Raw genomic sequence first — 21,178 nt, 5'->3', positions numbered from 1 at the left:
ACATGTATACACACACACACTCCATAGAGACACAGAAAAGTTACAGCAGGGCCTACATATACTAATAAAGTAACTATGTCATTATCTATGAGAATCCAAAGACTAAAATATGTAAACCCATCTTAACAAAACAGTCAACAATATGGGAGGACTCAGTACCCTCCAGCTACCATAATCATGGTAATGTGCTATCAGTGACTAGATAGAAAATGTTTAAAAACCATGACTATCTTGTAACATCAATTTTATTCTTTGATGTTTAACCAAGGACAATGAATGTATGCTTCTAAGAAAATTCTAACTAATAATTCTTTCACTAGTAGCCATAAAATGGAAATGGTTATGGTATGTTCAAACAAATATTATTCATAATCATATAATTATATGATATATATCATTATATGCTATGAATAGTATTGGCATATATATATATAATAGATAACCACATTTCCTACTTGCAAGTATCAGAACACAAAAAGTACATCCTCTTTATCTTAATTTATAAGAACAAAAACTCTACTGCAGGTTTTTATAATGTAGAGCACACATACCATATATACTCTAAAATCGAAGACAATGTTTGACAACAATTTTGAATGATAAATTTTGGACCACGCAATAGATAATTTTAATTGATGATGTTAATAAAAAGGTTGAAAATAAAGAGATAAACTATCTATGTATAGTAGGGAAAATAAAGATAGATACGTATTGTCAAATACAGAAAGAGGCAAATAATCTACAACCCAACAGCTAGTATACATAGAATCTTATATATATTACCACAAATAAAAGAGAGGGTAGAACTTCAGGCACAATAGAAAATGAAAATTTATATTTTATATCAATAATTTCCAAAACTTACATAAGCAAATACCACTAGGAAATAAAAACTTAAACATTCTTTTAATAGACCTTTTCCTTATCTTGCTGTAAAAATACACAGATGGTAAAATGATAGGGATCCCAGTCTGTAGAAGAGCCAGAAGTGGTGAATAAATATGGAAATGTCTCCTGGACACCTCAGGGCAAGTTGCACATATAAACTCACAGTTGTGACAGCAGGTGAAGAGGGGAGTTGGACATGGGATACCACCCTTAGCCATGAGCTTCTGGCAGCTGTTAGCTGAGAAACAGTTAGCTTACTCTATGAGCACAGTTCCCAGTAAGTTGACTGTGCTTCAGAAAAGGTTCTTCATCCAAAATTATTGGGGCAGCACAAATTAGAAGAGAAAAAAAATAACATAAAGTTGGGTGTATCAAAAGGGAATTGATCTGGGAAGCATTTTGGGAGGAATGAATATGATCAAAACACTTTGTACAAAATTTTCAAAGAGCCGGGCGATGGTGGCGCACGCCTTTAATCCCAGCACTCGGGAGGCAGAGGCAGGCGGATCTCTGTGAGTTCGAGACCAGCCTGGTCTACAGAGCTAGTTCCAGGACAGGCTCCAAAGCCACAGAGAAACCCTGTCTTGAAAAAAACCAAAAAAAGATTTTTTTCAAAGAACTGATAAAAATTAAGAACATAAAGCCATGTGTAGGGGAACACGCCTTTAATCCAGGCATCTAGAGGCAGGTTGAGCTCTAAGTTTGAGGCCAGCATGGTTTATATGATGAATACAAGCACAGCAGGAGCTAAGCAGAGAAACTGTGTCTCAAAAACTTTTTAATAAATAATAATAAAAGCAAAAATTATAGTAGTCTACAGAAAAAATAGATCCAATAAGATGTGTAGGTATAGAGAAGCACTCTCTCTCCCTCTATATATCTATCTAGCTATAATACATATATATGAAATTCTCAGATTTATAGAGTATGCATATGTAAATATATATTCAATATACATGTATATGTAGTATGTACATACATAAAACATTCATAGTACATGTATATTTACCTTCATAGATAGATGGACAGACAGAGACAAGAGACAGAGAAATTCAACAGTCTAGAGATAGTCTCTAGCCAGAGTTACACGTTCAGCCTGAAGACTGTCAGAAGTCCCCTAGCTTGGATAGAACTCCTGTATTTGTTCTAGTTAGGGCTTTCATTGGCTGTTGCAGGTCTACCCACATTATGAAGAACAGTATGTTTTATTCAAAGTGCATAAGTTTTAGTGTTAATTACATCTAAAAGTACCTTGATAGAAATCCTCAGAATAATATTTTGCCAACTCTCTGGGCACAGTGGCCCAGGCAGGTTACTGTATAAAATGAAGCCCTGCAGGATTACAAGGGGAAGAGCAGCAGGCAATGTGAATTACCAGATGATTCTGGCTACTGCTTGAACACAAACCTAACGTGACAAGTGCAGCTTCAGAGACACTGATAATGAAACCACTGCAGTAATTCAAATGTCAAAGGTAGAAAATGAGACTAAACATCAGGCGTGAGGGATGGGGAAGAGGAGTTCTTTACAGGGTGGATGTGAGCTAAAGATGGAAGAAAAACTTGGGAGTCAAGCTACTGAGAGGATAGGGTTCCCCTCTGCCTACAGGGAAAGCTGTTGGCAGAGCAGGATTTCACACAAACTTGGAGACTTAAGGCATCAAAAGCACAGGAGAGGCTGAGGAGGTGATCGCTTCATCATTCTGGAGTTGAAAAGATTTTTAGTGAAAAGTTAGAAATTGTCAGCATATTGAAGAAATCCAATGGCCCAACATGAGATAAATTAAAAGACTGACTTAATAGAAAATATTCAAGTATACTGAGGACTCCAAAATTAAGAACTAAAAGTATCTGAACTTTCCAGATTTGAAAAATAATTTTAATGTATTTACTAGTGCATGTATGTGTAAATGTGTCCCATGGTGTGCATTTGGAGGTTATCAAAAGATCTACAAAAACTGTTGTTCCAGCCGGGCGGGGGTGGGGCACGCCTTTAATCCCAGAACTCGGGAGGCAGAGGCAGGCGGATCTCTGTGAGTTCGAGACCAGCCTGGTCTACAAGAGCTAGTTCCAGGACAGGCTCCAAAACCACAGAGAAACCCTGTCTCGAAAAACCAAAAAAAAAAAAAACAAACAAACAAAAAAAAAAACCAAAAAAAAACAACAAAAAAAAAACTGTTGTTTCTCTCTGTTTACTGTGTGGTTCCTGGTATTTGAACTCAGGTCATCGGGTTTGAAAACAAGCTACTCTACGTGCTGAGCTTTCTTGCCAGCACCAGAAAATAATTTTTTAATAAAATGAAATTTTATTGAGAATTCTTTTTTCTAACTTATTTTATTTTACTTTTGAGATTATAATATAATTACATTTCCCTTTCCTTCCTCCAAAGTCCCCCATATACCCTTTGCTGCCCTTCTTCAAATGCATATATGTCTATGTATACACACACACACACACACACACACATATATTGTAGGAGGTCCTTCTGTCCATGTGTTGTTTTCATTGGTTAATGAATAAAGAAACTGCCTTGGCCTAGTTGATAGGGCAGAACTTAGGTAGGCGGGGAAGACAGAACTGAATGCTGGGAGGAAGAAAGGCTCAGGAAGAGGAGGAACGCCATGGAGCCACCAGAGATAGACATTCTGAATCTTTCCCAGTAAGCCACTGCCTCGTAGTGATATACAGATTAATAGAAATGTGTTAAATCAAGATGTGAGAGTTAGCCAATAAGAGGCTAGACCTACTGGGCCAAGTAGTGATTTAATTAATACAATTTCTGCGTGGTTATTTTGGGGCTAAGCTAGCCGGGCAGCTGGCACAAATAAGCAGGCCCGCACCTTTACATCACACACACACACACACAAACACACACACACATGTTTGTAAGGCTAATGACGGATGAGCACACCAATTGGTTGTCAAGCATGTAGAGGTCAGCTCTAAAAACATATATGTTTTCAGAAAGTGATCAAAAGCTGTAATTATATATATTTTTCTCATCATGAACCAGTCATTACTGACTTTATACCAGGAACATAAAACAAGCAACATTTTTTTTAAGTTGGAATACATATTCTAGTATTCCAAGTAGTTTTCCAGTAGATAGTCAAAAGGCATCATTAGTTTAAAAGCTATTCTGTAGATTAAATTGCATCTAACTCACACTATCATCAACCTTTTTAAAGTACCAGCATCATTTATATTATTCTCTCAATCTTCCCAAGAGAGAGTTCTATCATCACCACAGTGAGCTCAACCCTAGGAATCAACAGGTAGTTCAGTGAAGCTCTTTCTCATTGGAAGAGACTCGGGTACTGAAGCTCAATACGTTAGAATTTCTTTCATTTAAAATGATCCACAGAGAAGAAAGACTACGAATTGTTGCTTTGTTGAGTTTTGGTTTTCATCTAAGGAAATTACAAATCAAAGAAGGTTAACTGATTTAACCAAAGCTATGAAGTTAGGGGACAGACTCCAAGTTAAATGGGGGCTTATTTTCCTGCTAATTAATAGTGGTCTTATGACCCATTGCTCTCATTACAAGCTCCTTGGAATTTGGCAGGCCTTATAAGTTACTCACTTCCATTAAATGTTGAAATAAGACTTCTTGGAAAAGGTAATGAGGGAGAGCAGCTTAGAAGCCCAGAATCAGGGACAGGTGTTTCTGGATCAAAATTTTAGCTCACCCTTCTTCTTCATAAAGTGGTCTTGTGTGAACAGCTTAATCCAAATGCCTTATGTCTCAGCACCTCCACAGTAAAGCATAACACATTAGGGTTGATGATGACTAGTCACAGGCAAGAGAAATCCTGACTCTTTAATTGACAGAAGTTTGTCATTTGCAAAGTGAGTATAAAAAAAAAAGTAAAAATTTGACTTGTATATGCATAAGGGGTCTGTCTGGGTGATGTCAGACAAGATGACAGATGAGCTAGGATTCCAAAGGAAATCAGCAGGTGCAACCTCAGAAGGGGAAGCTTCAGGATAAAATGAATGCTGTGAACAAAGACACAAAGGCAGGTGACAAAGCCATTAATTGGAAATTCATTCTAATAATAAAAGGCTTTATGGATATATTCATAGATTAATAGCTTAGTGCTACAGTTATAGAGGATAACAACAAATTCTATAAAAATTACTTTTTTATATAGGTATAACAATGAGAAATAGTTGTTGTAGTATACAAATGAAAGTTTAGTTCCAGGGCTCACTTTTGTGATAATTTTTTAATATATTGTTCATTACAAGCAGGAGACAACACATTACAAAATGTCCTATTAAATATCATCATATTGAGGAAGAATGATTAGAGAATATTTAATAGAGGACAGGCTTGGCTTTGGATTGATGACAATAGGATGGTTGGAGAGAGGTAGTTTAGAGAATGTATTTAAAAGCACAGAAATGAGCTTAGAAGACCGGACAAACATTTTCAGATCTCACGAAGGACTTGGGATATGAAAAGTCATTAGTTGTTTGTGATAGAGTAACAGGACCAGGATCCATACATAGATTGGGTAGCCCAAAGACCTAGGATAGAACCATACATGATGGTCAAAAAAAAGAAAAACAAAAAAATCAGTGAAATGATTCCTATTGATATTCAGCTATACTCATATATTGGTGGCTAGCCCGTTTGTCATCAGAAAGGTTTCACCCAGCAACTTATGGAAAAAGATGCAGAGTCCCACAAACAGACATTAGGTGAACCTCAGGAAATCCTGCAGAAGAGGAGATGAATTCTGGAAGCCAGAGAGGCCAAGGACACCACAGGAAAACACATACAGAGTCAACTCACCTGGGCTCGTGGGGGCTCACAGAGATTGACCCTCCAACCAGAGAACTTGCATGGGACTGACCTGGGTCCTCTGTACATGTCTTGCAGTTATGTGTCTTGGTCTTCTTGTGGCACTCTTGACAGAGGGAGTGGGGGCTATCTCTGACTCTGTTGCTTGCACTTGGCACCCTTTCTTCCTGTTGGGTTGCCTCATCCAGCCCTAATAAGAGAGAAGGTGCCTGGTCTTGCTGCAGCTTGATATCCCATGACTGGCTGATGTACATGAAAGGCCTGCACTTTTTTGACAGGAAGAGAAAGGGAGTGGATGGGGGAGGGGGAGGTCAAGAGGAGAAACTGTAAGGAGAGGAGAGAGGGAAGGAAAACTGTGATCCAGTTGGGGAAAAAAATAATTGATTAGTTAATAAAAAAAGAATAATAAATACAAAGAGATTTTGGAGAGGCCAGGAGTAAATGGTTAGCAAAGGATGATAAAATATACTAGAATATATTTTGGTTTTATTTTGATGAGACAGAATGAGGGCAAATATAGAGGAAAGAATTCAGTGAAAATATAACTTATTATTCATAGTACTCAGAAGGAGGAGAGCAAGGTCCTATACAGACGCAGATGAGGAAATATCTGGAGGAAAGGAGAAGACCAAAGACTGTAATGGTTCTCTCGGGAAGGAATAGGTGAGGTGGGACACTCTGCAAGCTTTGGATTGGATGGTTTCAATAATTTCTACCCTTTTGTGAGCACAGCATAGTCCATAGTTACCTGGTGTCTGGCTCTCGAGTGACTTAACTGCTTAAGTATTGGGTTAGCATACAGAGAGTTTGATAAGGGAACCGATTAGAGTGTGAACTCTGAGCAGCTGGTTTGTTACTAATGGCATGCTTCCAGGCACTCTGATTGTTACATCTAGTCATCCACGAACTGTGGGGACGGAAGTCCCTCCTGATCTCGAAGATCTCAGAGACCATAAAATATAGAAAAAAAGCATAATTGCCAAACCGAATACTATCCAAAAGCGAGAGACTAGATAAGAGTCAGATGGTAACACCAATCTGATACTTGGTCTTGAAACATAAGTTCTATCTAAATATAAACATAAACATTATAAAGTTACTAAGGCTTTTGCACTCCCTCTACCCAGCTTTTCCCTTTTATGTTAAAGAGGCCACAGCACCACCAGGCCAGTTTTGGATAGCTGGTACATTATTGGGTGAAATGCAGTCCAAAATACTACACTTTCAGAAATGGATGAAGTTCTCTAGGTCTAATTATATTACACTGGATATGGTAATTTACCAAATCATGCTTTCCTCATGGGTTGAAATAATAAATCTGCCTCAAAAGCTGGAGTTATTATGTTCAGGTATCAGCTTTCTGACTTTTAATTTCTGGCCTAGTAACTTAATTCTGAACATATACTTAAAACAGACATGGTTTTAAATCATATTTCATTAATGGGCTCTGTTTTAAATAAGTTTCTTAATATAAGTAATACTAGTTCGTGCTTGATTTGTTCAAAAGCTATTTAAAAACCCCTTGGAACTCAAATGTGTGACTATGTTTCAACGTCACTCTCATTTATAACAATATACGGAAAGGGACTGAAGTATTTTAGCTTTTTCTTCCCTCCCTCCCTCTCTCTCTTTCTCTCTCTTTCTCATCTCTAAAGGCACATAACTGTGCTTCTTTAACACAAATTGACCGTTTTTATACAAGATTATTTAATTTTTAAAAAGTTGCATAAAACATTTAAACATGAGCATTAATTAGAAGCATATGTGCAGTGCCATGCAGTCTAGAAATGGATGCAAAGCAACACTCCAGTCAACATGGGGTCAGGTTTCCTGGCCTGGTTGTGCCCAAGTGAAATCAGAGAGCACAAGAGGATACCATAGGTATGTGATCATTCAGGCCTAGGTGTGTTTGTATCTAATGTGGAAGGCCTACTGCCACTCCAACCCCCAGAAGTCTAGAGAAGTTGCCTTTTGCATACAGCAAGACACATGCCAGGATATTAACACCCCAGCGTTTCTAAGAGCCTCTGTTCACACCAGCTCCAGAATCAACACCATGAAAGGAGACCCGAGCTGTTAAAAAGCACACAAGCAACAAGGCAAAAGAGTTCCAGGTGTCATTAAAAATGGCAAGTGTTTGGAAAACAACCGCCCATTTGTTCAGAAGGTGTCCACAGAGCAGGAGGGTAAATAAGACTCAGTACCTGTTAGGTTTATAGGCAAATAACCATTATCTACAATGTGTAGATGAGTGAAGGGTAATGTTGTGCCAACCACAACAAGCAACCTTGAGTAGTATAAACTAAGCCTTCACAGTAAGAGCAGGAAGTGAAAGCGGGGAAATAAGGGAAAGGCATTTTCTGGGTGGCATATCACCAACCTGGGAAATCCATTACAGAGCAAACCTGGAACAGAATTTTATAAAGGGACTGGTTTGAAATAGAATTTCTGAGACCTTGTGGCAACTTTATCTCTTGACAAAACTGTGATCCCCAAAATAGAATTACTAATAGGCCATCTGTAGAATAGTATGGGAGTGTAAATCCTAATTTTTACATGACAGAGCATAAAACTATAAATTCATTGGAAGTTTTAATGGTAAACTTCTGGGTTTTGCTTTTTGTATTTTAATGAATCCAAGCCAGTTAGTCATAAATAGGAGCCAAGAACTCTAGATAAAGCAGCTTAGGATTTTATGAACTTGTATCTCAGAGACTAGCTAACTCCTAGTTCCTAATCTTAAAAGATGTTTCAAAAACAGGTCATTTGACTTTGACCAAGTTTAAAATACCTTTAAATTCTGAGATTATAAATTTGTGAATTAGAACAGAAATTTTCAGGCTTAAAGTTTTTTGCATTTTATTTATTTTCTGTGCATCTGAATGTGTATGTGTGGGTACATGTGCCATGGCACACATGTGGTGGTCAGATGGTACTTGTGGGAATTTGTTCTCTCCTCCCATCATGTGGTTTCTGGGGATCAAACTCAGGTTTACAGGCTTGGCAGCAAGCACCTTTACCTGTTGAGCCATCTTACCAGCCCTCACAGTTTATTTACTTTTTAGCCCATGTGGTTTTCTGAGAGGTACTGAAAGGTATAAAAGAAAATACTCAAAGAACTACATAAAATGCTTATGTAGTTTCATTTTAAAGGCATCAATTTATTTTTAGCAGGCAATATTTTGATGAAGAAGGTGTCAGAGAATTTGGCATTAAGTAGCTTTTCTTTGAAAACCATATATACTCAAAAACAAAAAAAAAAGATTGTTCTTACAGCAGGACTAGTTTAAATTGTAGTGAAATTAGTTTTGCTTAAATGTTTTTCTTTAATTAAAAGTTTCAGTGACTTCACATTATGGAATAGAATACAGCAATAATGTGTTTGCAGAGGCTTTGAAGTAAAAAATAACTAGTGTATATATGAGCTCTGGGAAAAGGAAGAATTGAAGGAAAAAAAGGAAAAGAAAAAAAACAAAACACGAAGAAGGAAAGAACATGCATAACTAATTTATCTGATACAGTTGGTTGATTTTTCCCTTTGCTCCTTGGAGGGCCCTGCCACCCAGCTCTCAAATAATTACATGGAGACTTATTATTAATTATAAATGCCCAGCCTTAACTTGGCTTATTTTCAGCCAACTTTTCTTAACTAATTATTCCATCTACCTTTTGCTTCTGTACTTTTACCTTTTTCTATTTTTTTTTTTTTTTTTTTTTTTTTTTTTTTTGGTTTTTTCGAGACAGGGTTTCTCTGTGGTTTTGGAGCCTGTCCTGGAACTAGCTCTTGTAGACCAGGCTGGTCTCGAACTCACAGAGATTCACCTGCCTCTGCCTCCCGAGTGCTGGGATTAAAGGCGTGCGCCACCACCGCCCGGCTCAACCTTTTTCTATTTTTATATACCTTTTCTATACTCTTATTCTGTATCTGGATGTGTGGCTTAGTGGCTGGCCCCTGGTACCCTCTTCTCTTTCTTTTCCCGCTCCTCTCTCTCTCTCTCTCTCTCTCTCTCTCTCTCTCTCTCTCTCTCTCTTTCTCCTCCTGTTCAATTCTTTCTGCTTGGCAGCCCTGTCTATCCCTCTCCTGCATACCTATTATCCATTCAGTTCTTTAATAGGTCAGTCAGGTGATTTAGACAGGCAGAGTTTTAGACATAGCTTCACAGAGTTAAACAAATGCAGCATTAAAAATTAAAAAAATACAACACATCTTTGCATCATTAAACAAATATTCCAGAGCATAAGAGAATGTAACATGTCTTTTACTAATATTCCACAAGAATCTGGATTAGGCATGGTCAGATGCATTCACTCACATTTGTCTTTAGGTGCTAGCTATGTGAACTTGGGAATCTGCACATACATGCACATGCATACACACAGACACAAACACACACACACAGATGTGCACACATCAGCATATTAAAAGACAAAAATAACTGTATGATAAACCCACAGACAATATCATAGTAAGTGGGGAAATTCTAAAAGAATTTCTGGGGAAACAACAAGAATGTCTACTTTCATCATTCCTATTCAAGATAATATTAGGAGACTTATCCAGAGCAATGAAGTAAGAAAGATAATTAGACAGTATACAGTCACAAACGATGTCAAATAGATCATGTAAGCATTTTTCCCGAGGCAGGGTTTCTCTGTGTAGCCCTGGCTGTCCTAGGACTCAACTATAGACCAGGATAGTTTCAGAGTTCTGCCTACCTCTAGAGTGCTGGGATTAAAGGCGTGTACCACCACTGTTAGGCTCATCAAAGTATTCTTGATTACAGATTATATCTTATATGTAGAAAAAAAGCCTAAAGACTTTGTGCACCAAAGTAGAGATAATTATTTAAAGCTCACATTCAAATAAAAATTTAAAAACTGAGGAAGTCTCATTGAGGGAAATATATCTGCCTGGGATTTTCTTCATCAAGAACACCAGTTGGCTGCTCAAATTGCAGCAGTCAATGTCTGCTGTGTTTGTAAACTCCTGGTGTGATTACATAGCCTTTGCTTAGTTTCCCAATCAAGCTACTCCATTTGTCTCCACTGGATAGTGTGAGCATTGGTTTGATGATGTTTTGGTATCTATCTGCTATTTCTACAACCTGCTCCTCGCTATTTATTATTTTCCTTTTGCTTACTATACACTTGATAAACTGACTCAAACTTGCAATATGGATATCCAAGATTAATCTATGGACTCTGCAAAAGAAGTATAAAGGATAGAATGTTGCTGGCTCACTTCATAGGACGGAACCCTATGGTTTGTAACAACATGGATCAGATTGGAAGACATCATGTTAAGGGAAATAAGGAAAATAAAAACAAGTGCCTCATTTATTCATAGTAGCAAAATAAATAAGTAAAACTTCATAGGCTCTAAGAGTAGACTAAAAATCACTAGAGCTAGGGGGAGTAGGTTGAAGGAAGCATACAGACAGAGTCAACAGTGGATATCAGAGTTAGAATGGAATAGGTTCTAATTCTCTATAGTACCACAGGCTAACTGTTGTCTAAAACAGCCAATTATACATTTAAAAATAACTAGAGGGAAGTGGTTAAAAGTTCCCATTACATATAAATAAGACTAACTGAAGATTTAATCATTAGACATTGTATGTGTGTATTGAATTACACTACTGAATACTATAAAAGTTCAAATGTCAAAATTAAGTAAATTTAAAAATAAGACTAATATGTACTCACTAATAAGTGGCTTTTAGACCTAAATCAAAGAAAAATCAGCCTGCAATTCACAATCTTAGAGAACCTAGACAACAAAATGACCCTAAAAGAGACGTACATGGATCTAATCTATATGGGAAGTAGAAAAAGACAAGATCTCCTGAGTAAATTGGGAGCATGAGGATCATGTGAGAGGGCAGAAGGGGAAGGGAGAGGATGGGAAGGGAGCTGAGAAAAATATATAGCTCTTATGAGGGATTCCCTTCTGTATGCTGTGATTACCATTAATGAATAAAGAAAACTGGCTTGACCTGATTGGATAGAACAGAGTTTGGCAGGGAAAACTAAACTGAATGCTGGGAGAAAGGAGGCAGTGTTATGTTGTCTGAGTTTTCTGTCCTACCCAGTTCCCACAGTCATTAAATCCCAAAGAAATAACACAGAGGTCTACATTAGTTATAAACTGATTGGCCCATTAGCTCAGGCTTCTTATTAACTCTTATAACTTATATTAGTCCATTATTCTTGTCTATACTAGCCACATGGCTTGGTACCTTATTCAGCAAGGCAGGCACATCTTGCTTCTTCTGTGGCGAGGTCACAACTGTGGAATAAGCTTTCCTCTTCCCAGAATTCTCCTGTTCTCATTGCCCTGTCTCTACTTCCTGCATGGTTGTCCTGCCTATACTTCCTGCCTGGCTACTGGCCAATCGGTATTTATTTAAAATATAATTGACAGAATACAGACAATTGTCCCATACTACTCCATGTAGCCCCACTGAACACAGATGCCAAAACTTTACCCAGTAAGCCACAGCCTTGTGGCAATACACAGATTAATGGAGATGGGTTAAATTAAGATATAAAAGTTAGTCAATAAGAATCTTGAGTTAATGGGCTAAGCAGTGATTTAATTAATACAATTTCTGTGTGTTTATTTTGGATCTGAGATGCCAAGTGGCCAGAATGATCAGGCAGCCTCCTTACTACAAATTAACACACCAACGTGGTTGGCTAAATCCATGTCAAATCTGAGAAAACTTAAAAAATATTCTAGACACTAAAAAACAAAGTTTAAGTTCATTTTTTTTTTTCAAATGGGCTTTGCTTGCTGCAGCTTCTCTAAGAGAGGTTTTCCTAATTCAGTGGTAGCAGAAAAAAGCCATGCTGTTTTGAAACAAGTGCAACTTCCTAGGCTGTGCTGCCAGTATGAACTCTGACAAGGTCTGACTATGGAGCATTTAAATGGGGTTTGTGAGAAGACTGCTACAACTTGCTTAATGGCAACATAGACCCACTGTGTGCCTGAAAATGAGGCAATGTACATGGCTCTCAGAGACAACTAACAGTTCTGCCATGCTAGACTTGGTGGAGCAAGCAGACAAGGCCATATTTGTCCTAGAAATGCTGCAGCTCAAGTTTTTAAGATGCATATAGCATTTTAATAAGCAGTCTTGTTCAGAAAATAATTATAAATACACAATAAAGACAAATTCAGATAGAAAAAACCTCTAAATGGGTCACAGTGTTGTATAAATGTACATAGACGGGAGAGAAAAGAAAAAGAGTTGGACACAGACAGTCATAGATTAAAAGGAGTAAAGAAAAATAAACCACGTAAAGATGGAAAATTCACAGAGAGTCTGGATTGTGCATACTATTTGTTTTTCTTTGAATTTTTTGATTGCAGAGAAATATTTGATTCTGGGGATTGCTAAACTAAACCAACACACACACACACACATATATATATTAAAGGTATCTGGATTTCAAAATATGGATATAAGAAAAAGTTGTTTTGGAAAAGAGGTTCTTCATTTGTTTCCACAGAAGATGAGAACCTGTGGACTCATTCCAGGCTAATGTGGTTTGATGCATCAAGATCCCCCAAAAGGATGCCATAAACAACCCCCCCCCCAAATTACTTTGCCCAATAAACAGCAGGAAGCAGTTTGGAGAGAACTATGCCCATATTCCCAAATATTGTTTATAAATGTTTCTTTACATTTAAAGGGCAATATGCTATAGAGATTTGCATTGGTATGGATTTTGGTTTACTGATATACATTTAAGGTCAGTTTTGTTATACTGTGTATGTATATTTTTGGTCTTGATTAAGGTATTGTGTTTGTGTAACTCATTTGAAAATAAAATGTATAATTGGGAAATAACAGGTTAATAGATAATCATCTATAATAGTCAAGCCTGTAGTTATGTTAGATTTTCTAGATGTACAGAAATGTGTTTCAGATGGATGAGGATTCTTCAAATCTTTCAGAGACCTTCAGAATATGACATTTAAAATGTTTTAAAAACGCCAGGCAGTGGCGGCACATGCCTTTAATTCCAGCACTTGGGAGGCAGAGGCAGGCGTATCTCTGTGAGTTTGAGGCCAGCCTGGTCTACAAGAGCTAGTTCCAGGACAGGAACCAAAAACTACAGAGAAACCCTGTCTCGAAAATCATAAAAAGAAAAAAAATGTTTTAAAAACTTAAACTTTTCATGAGAATGAGACACATCCGCTCCTGGCAGTTCCAATTACTTCAAGAGGAAAAGGGCATCGAAGAGGCTCCTTATGGACTTGGTTAGCCATTTGGGCAAGAAACTGCTCTTCTCTGCACTGCTTGATGAACTGGACATGCAGGACCCACAGAGAAATGACTGCTGAACTTGCATAAAGATGAGAGAATCCTTTGGGATTCCTGATTCATGAACGTTTGCTAGACATTCTGCAGGACACAGAAAAATGTGATTGACAAACTGCCAATATAGTTAAAACTGTCTTTAAAATATCCTGCTTGTTAGAAAAGTCTGTGAGATAGTATGGGCCTGTAGGATGAAAACGGAAGCCCCAATGATACAGAAGAACTTTGGGTGACTATCCAGGCAGTGAGATGTCTCTGTCACTTCTAGAGTTTTGGAAGTTGCTTACAATGCATTTGCTGTTTACTTAGGTAATATTATATCCTTCTGGAGTGTTTGATGGAATTGAAGAGTACATAGTAATAATATAGGTTTGCTTAGTTATGATAAACAATAGATATAAATATTGTAACTGTAATTCTTGCTTGATAACTGTTTTGTTATATGTAATTTTACTATGCTAAAGTTAAAATTTTGCTTTTTATTTAAACAGAAAAGGGGAGGTGATGTTGGATTCTGTACACTGTGATTACCATTAATAAATAAAGAAAACTGGCTTGACCTGATAGGGTAGTACAGAGCTAGGCAGGGAAAACAACTAAATACTGGGAGAAAGGAGGCAGAGTTAGAGAGAAGCCATGTAGCTCTACCAGATTCAGATGCCAGAACTTCACCTAGTAAGCCACAGTCTCATGTCAATACACAGATTAATGGAGATGGGTTAAATTACATGTAAAAGTTAGCCAATAAGAAGCTATAGCTAATGGGCTAAGCAGTTATTTAATTAATACAGTTTCTGTGTGGTTATTTTGGGTCTGAGCTGCTGAGTGGCCAGAATGACCAAGTGGCCTCCTTACTACATAGCTCAATAAAAACAATTTTAAAAAAAGAAATTTAAAAGTAATCTATTCTACCACACAAGCATGACTAAATATAAAAATGATGTGTTAAAATAGAAAGTTAAAAGAAAAAATCATGCAAATGAAGAAATTCTGAAAAGAATTTAGAGGACAATGACAACTAGTTAATAAAGACAAAGTTTACAATCTTTCTGAAATGTAGTTATTTCTATAACATGTATTCTGCCTATCACAGAAGGGAGGGGGTAGTTAAGGAGGAGGGAGGGAGGGATAAAGTTAAAATCTTAGAGTCAAATTAAAGATGACAAGATTTTGACTCCAAAGTAAGGTGTGATGATGTTACTCAATGGAAAATAATTTATGATAATCCTGGAAATATGTGCTAGCTGGAATGAGCTGGCAGTTCTTGTTCTGTTCTTAATGATCCAGAGGTTACATCACATTCGTGTTACAGCAGTAACTTTTCTTACAGAGATGATGAAGGAACCTCTTTGATGACTATACCCTCTTCAAGTCATTCCAGAACTGTGCACCAGCTGTCATACATTTTCAGCATTAAGTTCTTTCTAATACTGCTACTAAAGCTTCATAGGAAACCCCTGAAAGCTAATATATCCATAGCTTGAATTTTCTCCAAGTGGTCAGAATGATCTTTGACTACTGCTTTACCTATTACTTTAGCTCTGAAGCATGTGTGGAATATATAATACACACCAGCAAATATGTAGTAAGATTGTATTCACTGAATAGCTAACTCAAATATTTGTGTGAGATTATGGAATTGGAAGCCACAAAGTGACAAGAGATGGTATGCTATCTTTCATGAGAATATAATTAATAGGTTAAAAAATTCAGTAGAAAGGTCAAGGGGAAAAACAACACATAAAATCAAGATGTAGATGTATGGAAAATATGGCTTAGATAGCAGAAATACTGAGTACTTGTACTACATTTAAATGTACTCAAGTCAGAAATTATGACTATCCATATTTGTATATCCAAGTCTAAAGAAACACCTGCTTAGAAATTCTGGGGAAATTAATAAATCAGTGTATAATATGCTAAGTTCAGATCTTCTCTTTATCATCCCAAGTACATTTCTTCAAAATAATACACAAGAGTAACAGTAGCTGTACTGTCTTATAACTTCTATTTGAACATATAACCCACATATATAAAATTGCAAAGACAGATGTGTGTGATTAAACTCATATCGACTGTGTATATAAGATACTACATTCATTTGACTGTGTGTCTTCAAGCATCATCAGGTTCACACGACACACAGCTATTAAAGGGTCAATCACACTGTAAGCGAAAAACATTCCTTATCCTTAAGGGCCATTTCCATCCCTATTCTGACTCTTGGAGGCACCCAGTGATGTCATAATTGCTTCCTATGTCATACTGGTTGTCGATAGAGGTTGCCACCATCAAGAATAAGATGAATTGTAAAGGCTCCTTTTAATTGAAATCTCCTTTGTATTAAGATGTGTATCATAAGCTCAAACTAATTTGAAATTTGAAGATGACTGCATTACTATCCAGTGGATGTGGACTCTTTGGACCACAGTGGCCATTTGATGATGTCCCAAAGGCAGTCACAAGGTAAGAAAAACTACAAAAAGCTTACTGAAGCAAATCAGGATGGAAATTTTAAACAGTTTATTTGAACTATTTTTAAATGTAATTGCTACACCTCTGTTTTCAGTTGCTATTTATATAAGTGCAGAATAATGAAGGTTGTTCTAAGTAATAAATCTTAGCCTACCACATTCCCATACTAAAGTTCATGGTTCCTCTTGCCTGTAGGACATTTCCAAATGTACCAGGTACCCTTCTGACTTTTCTGAACTGGCTTTTCATTGGCTCTTTCACTCAGACCTAATTTTCTATCTCAAACTACGTCTTGCTACTTAGACCCAATGTGGAGCTCACACTTTTGCCCCTCCCTGTACTCTTGTCTTTCCTGGAACATCCCTGTTATATGTTCTGCTAAACATTTTTTCATCTTTTGAGAATGTCTTTGGGTACTTTAAACCCAATTCTGACTCCAGAAGTCAGGTTCTTAACTGTTACATGTCATTAATGTTTTCTCAGTCATGAAAACGGCTCATCTCTTACCCCAAGCACGTTGTAATACTTTAGAGTAGTGGTTCTCAACCTTTCTAATGCTGCGACATTGCAATACAGTTTCTTAGGTTGTGGTGACCTCTGACTATAAAATTATGTTGCTTCTTCATACTTGTAATTTTGCTACTGTTATTAATCATAATGTAAATATCTGATATGAAAGATCTCTGATGAGACCGAAGTGAAAGTGTCATTTGACTCCCAAAAAGGTTGAGACCCACAAGTTAAGAACGGCAGCTCTAGGGGATTGGAATAGGAGGGAAATGCAAAACTAATATAACATATAAGACCAGCAAATAGCTGATTAGGTAAAAGCACTTGCAGCCAAGCCTAATGATATGAGTTCAAACCCAAGGACCCACAGAATGGAAGTAAAAGAATCAACTCCTGCATATCGTCCTCTAATTTACACACACACACACACGTGCAAACACACACACGTGCAAACACACACAATAGATAGATAGATAGATAGATAGATAGATAGATAGATAGAATTAATAAATATGTACAATTCCGAAGGAATTATGGTAGTTCTTCTTATCTGTAGAATTCTTTAATATGTTATATCTAAGTATTGATTTGTTTCTTTACCTTACCTGGGATTTCTGACTTAACTCAGGACAGTTTTTAGTTCTTACATGTTTGCTTGTCCCTGTTCTGTCTTTTATTTTATTCTAATAGTTGCATGAAATACTTAGAGATTCTATGTTGTTTCTATGTTTTTATTAATAAAATATATTCTTTGAAAACTTCACACATAAATATAATGCATCTCGATTACTCTCATACCTCTGCCCTCTATCTCCTCCTCAACCCTCTCGTCCCCCAACTCCTCCCTGCAAGATTCTCTCTGACATTCATGTCTTTTTGTTTCATCTTGTGACCCACTGAGGTTATCCAGGACTGTCTGTATGACCATGGGTGTGGAATTATCCCTTTGAGCCTGATTGGCTAACCAATCACACACAATTCAACCTCCAGCATTTATCAACAGTCAATAGTTTTCCCAAAATGATAAAAGTTCATGACTTCCCCACTCCACGGTTAGCTGTTTATGGACCCAGTCTTAAGCGGGCCCAATGCAGGCAACCACAGCTGTTATGATCTCATAATTGCAATATCATTCCTATTTTAATCTTCAAAAAATTGTTCCCTGACTTCTGTACAGAATTCAAAAGAACACTTTGTTTATGTGTACATGGTGTATGTATCTTTTCATTTTGCTGGGTGAATATGTGCCTGTCTAGCATGTGCAGTATATGATACACACATATATGTATGTATATTCACATGTATGTGTGTCATATATGTATCATATATGTGTGTATATACATATATATGTATATGTATGTCTATACCTACACCTCTCCCAGTGCTGTGACAGATGTGTATGTTTGTCTATAACATGGACACTGGGGACCCAAACTCAGGTTCTCATGCTTACATAGCAAGTGTTTGACTGAGTCACCCTACCCTCACCCCACTAACCCTTTTATTCAAAGATGATTTCCTCAAGTGTGTATATACTATTTGATCCATGAGTTTTGGCTCACTATTTTAAATCAATCTGTTAAGGAGTCGCATTTACATTGTAATGTGATGTGGGATTCCCCTCTGTATGCTGTGAATACCATTGGTTAATAAAGAAGCTGCTTTGGGCCTATGATAGGGTAAAGCAGATCTAAGTGGGGAAAACTAAACTGAATGCTGGGAGAAAGGAGGCAGAGTCAGGGAGAAGCCATGTAGCCCTGCCAGACACAGAAGCCAGAACTTTACCAGGTAAGCCACAGCCTCATGGAGATACACAGATTAATGGAGATGGGTTAGTGTAGGATATGGGTTAACCAGAAATATGCTTAAGCTATTGGCCAAACAGTATTGCAAATAATAGGATTTCTGTGTGATTATTTCTGGGCTGAGCAGCTAGAAACAAACAAGCAGCCTCCTACAACAGTGAAAGTGGCTTCCTACATAGTTTGATAAATGCGTTCGAATGAGTTGCCATTACCCCAAAGCTTCCAGCAGATTATCTGCAGTCTACCTGCCCTTAGCACGTGTCCCATCAAACCACTTGCTTTATTTTCTAGTGCAATAGGTTAGCTTTTCTACTTAAGAACTTCTTATGAAAGAAATAAGACATATACTTTTTTCATTTGAAATATTTATATTCTTTTACTCTGATTTATACCAAACATTATCCCATAATTTGGATCAATTGATGAGTTGTTCATAGTTCTTTCATGAACACTTGTGTACAAGAATTTTCTGAACATGAATTTCATTTTTTAAATAAAAATACAAGAATAGAATTGTTAAATCCATATAGTAAGTATGTATTTAACTGCTGAAAGTGCCAAACTGTTCTCAAAATGTTTACTGTTTTGTTCTCTCAACGGTGTGTATGGACTTCAGCTGCTCCACATTTTTATCAATGCATTCTACTATCTAATAGGTTAAAATTATTATTATTTTTTTATTAATTAATTTATTTAATTATTAAAGATTTCTGCCTCTTCCCCGCCACCACCTTCCATTCCCTCCCCCTCCCCCAATCAAGTCTTCCTTCCTCCTCAGCCCAAAGAGCAAGCAGGTTTCTCTGCCCTGTGGGAGGTCCAAGGACCACCCACCTCCATCCAGGTCTATTAAGGTGAGCATCCAAACTACCTGGGCTCCCACAAAGCCATTACGTGCAATAGGATCAAGAACCCATTGCCATTGTTCTTCAGTTCTCAGTAGTCCTCATTGTCCATTATGTTCAGCGAGACCGGTTTTGTCCCATGCCTTTTCAGTCCCCGGCCAGCTGGCCTTGGTGAGTTCCCGATAGAACATCCCCATTGCCTCAGTGTGTGGGTGCACCCCTCGCAGTCCTGAGTTCCTTGCTCGTGCTCAGTCTCCTTCTGCTCCTCCTTTGGATCGTGAGACTTCAGTCCAGTGCTCCAATGTTGGTCTCTGTCTCTGTCTTCTTTCATCGCCTGATGAAGGTTAATATTCAGGGGGATGCTTATATGTTTTTCTTTGGGTTCACCTTCTTATTTAGCTTCTCTAGAATCACGAATTATAGTCTCAATGTCCTTTATTTATGGCTAGAAAAATTATAATGTATTGTAGCAGGCAAAAAAAAAAGAGGTTCACACTCCATTCTCCAGAAACTTATAAACGTGTTCCCTTATGAGAAAATTTAACAGATTTTATTATGAAAAACCTGCTCTCACTTCATGGAGAGCTTATCTTGAAGCTTCCAAATGGGTCCATATAAGTTCTTATATGGATAAAATGTTTCCTGGCTATGGGAGACAGATATGATGAGGGAAGGATCAGGAAGACATCAGGATGAGAAAGGTTTGGGGAGTAGTTCTGGTTTTGAGACAGAAGGGGCCACGGCAGAGGAGTATGAAGGAATGGCATCGAGAAGATGGGGAAGGCAGAGACATGGGCAGTCTTTCAGAGCTTTCAGAAAGGAACAAATCTTTTGATGGCATCTTGGCTTTGGCCTAGTAGGACTCATTGGATGCTTCTGACCTGTGAACTGTAAGCTAATGTGTGTTTCAAGCTACAAGGTTTAGAGCACTTCCCCACTGAACAGTACTCCTAGCAGTGTATGGCACATTTTACTATGGATTAACTATGGCTAGGGAAACTCAGTCATCACGTGTCTATGCTGCTTTGTATGAAAGTAGAAATTTTTTGCTTATTTTAGTTTATGCTTTCATTATTGAGTTATGACAGTTTTTTAAATGTAATAGTTAAATCACTGTTCTTAATTATTTATGAAAAATTATTTCTTTCCATCTTAGACTTACCTTTTCATTTTTGATGTTCTTTCAAAGGGAAGTTTTAAATTTTGTTCCCATTAAGTCAAATTTATATTTTTCTTTTATAATTATTTATGTATTATGTAAGAAAATGACCCATCATGCCAACCTTTATAGAAACTTGAAGCAGTGGTTCTCAACCTTCCTAATGCCGAAACCCTTTAATACAGTTCCTCATCTTGTGATGACCTCCAACCATAAAATCATTTTTATTGCTACTTCATAACTGTAATTTTGCTACTGTTATGAATCATACTGTAAAGATCTGTTTTCCGATGGTCTTGTTCAGACCCAGAGGTTGAGAATCAGTGCTTTAAAGTAATGCGCCCGGCTTTTATTAATGT

This window comes from Chionomys nivalis, chromosome 5, assembly GCF_950005125.1.
Source record: "Chionomys nivalis chromosome 5, mChiNiv1.1, whole genome shotgun sequence".
Taxonomy (NCBI): domain Eukaryota; kingdom Metazoa; phylum Chordata; class Mammalia; order Rodentia; family Cricetidae; genus Chionomys; species Chionomys nivalis.
Note: the sequence above shows the minus strand (reverse complement) of the source record.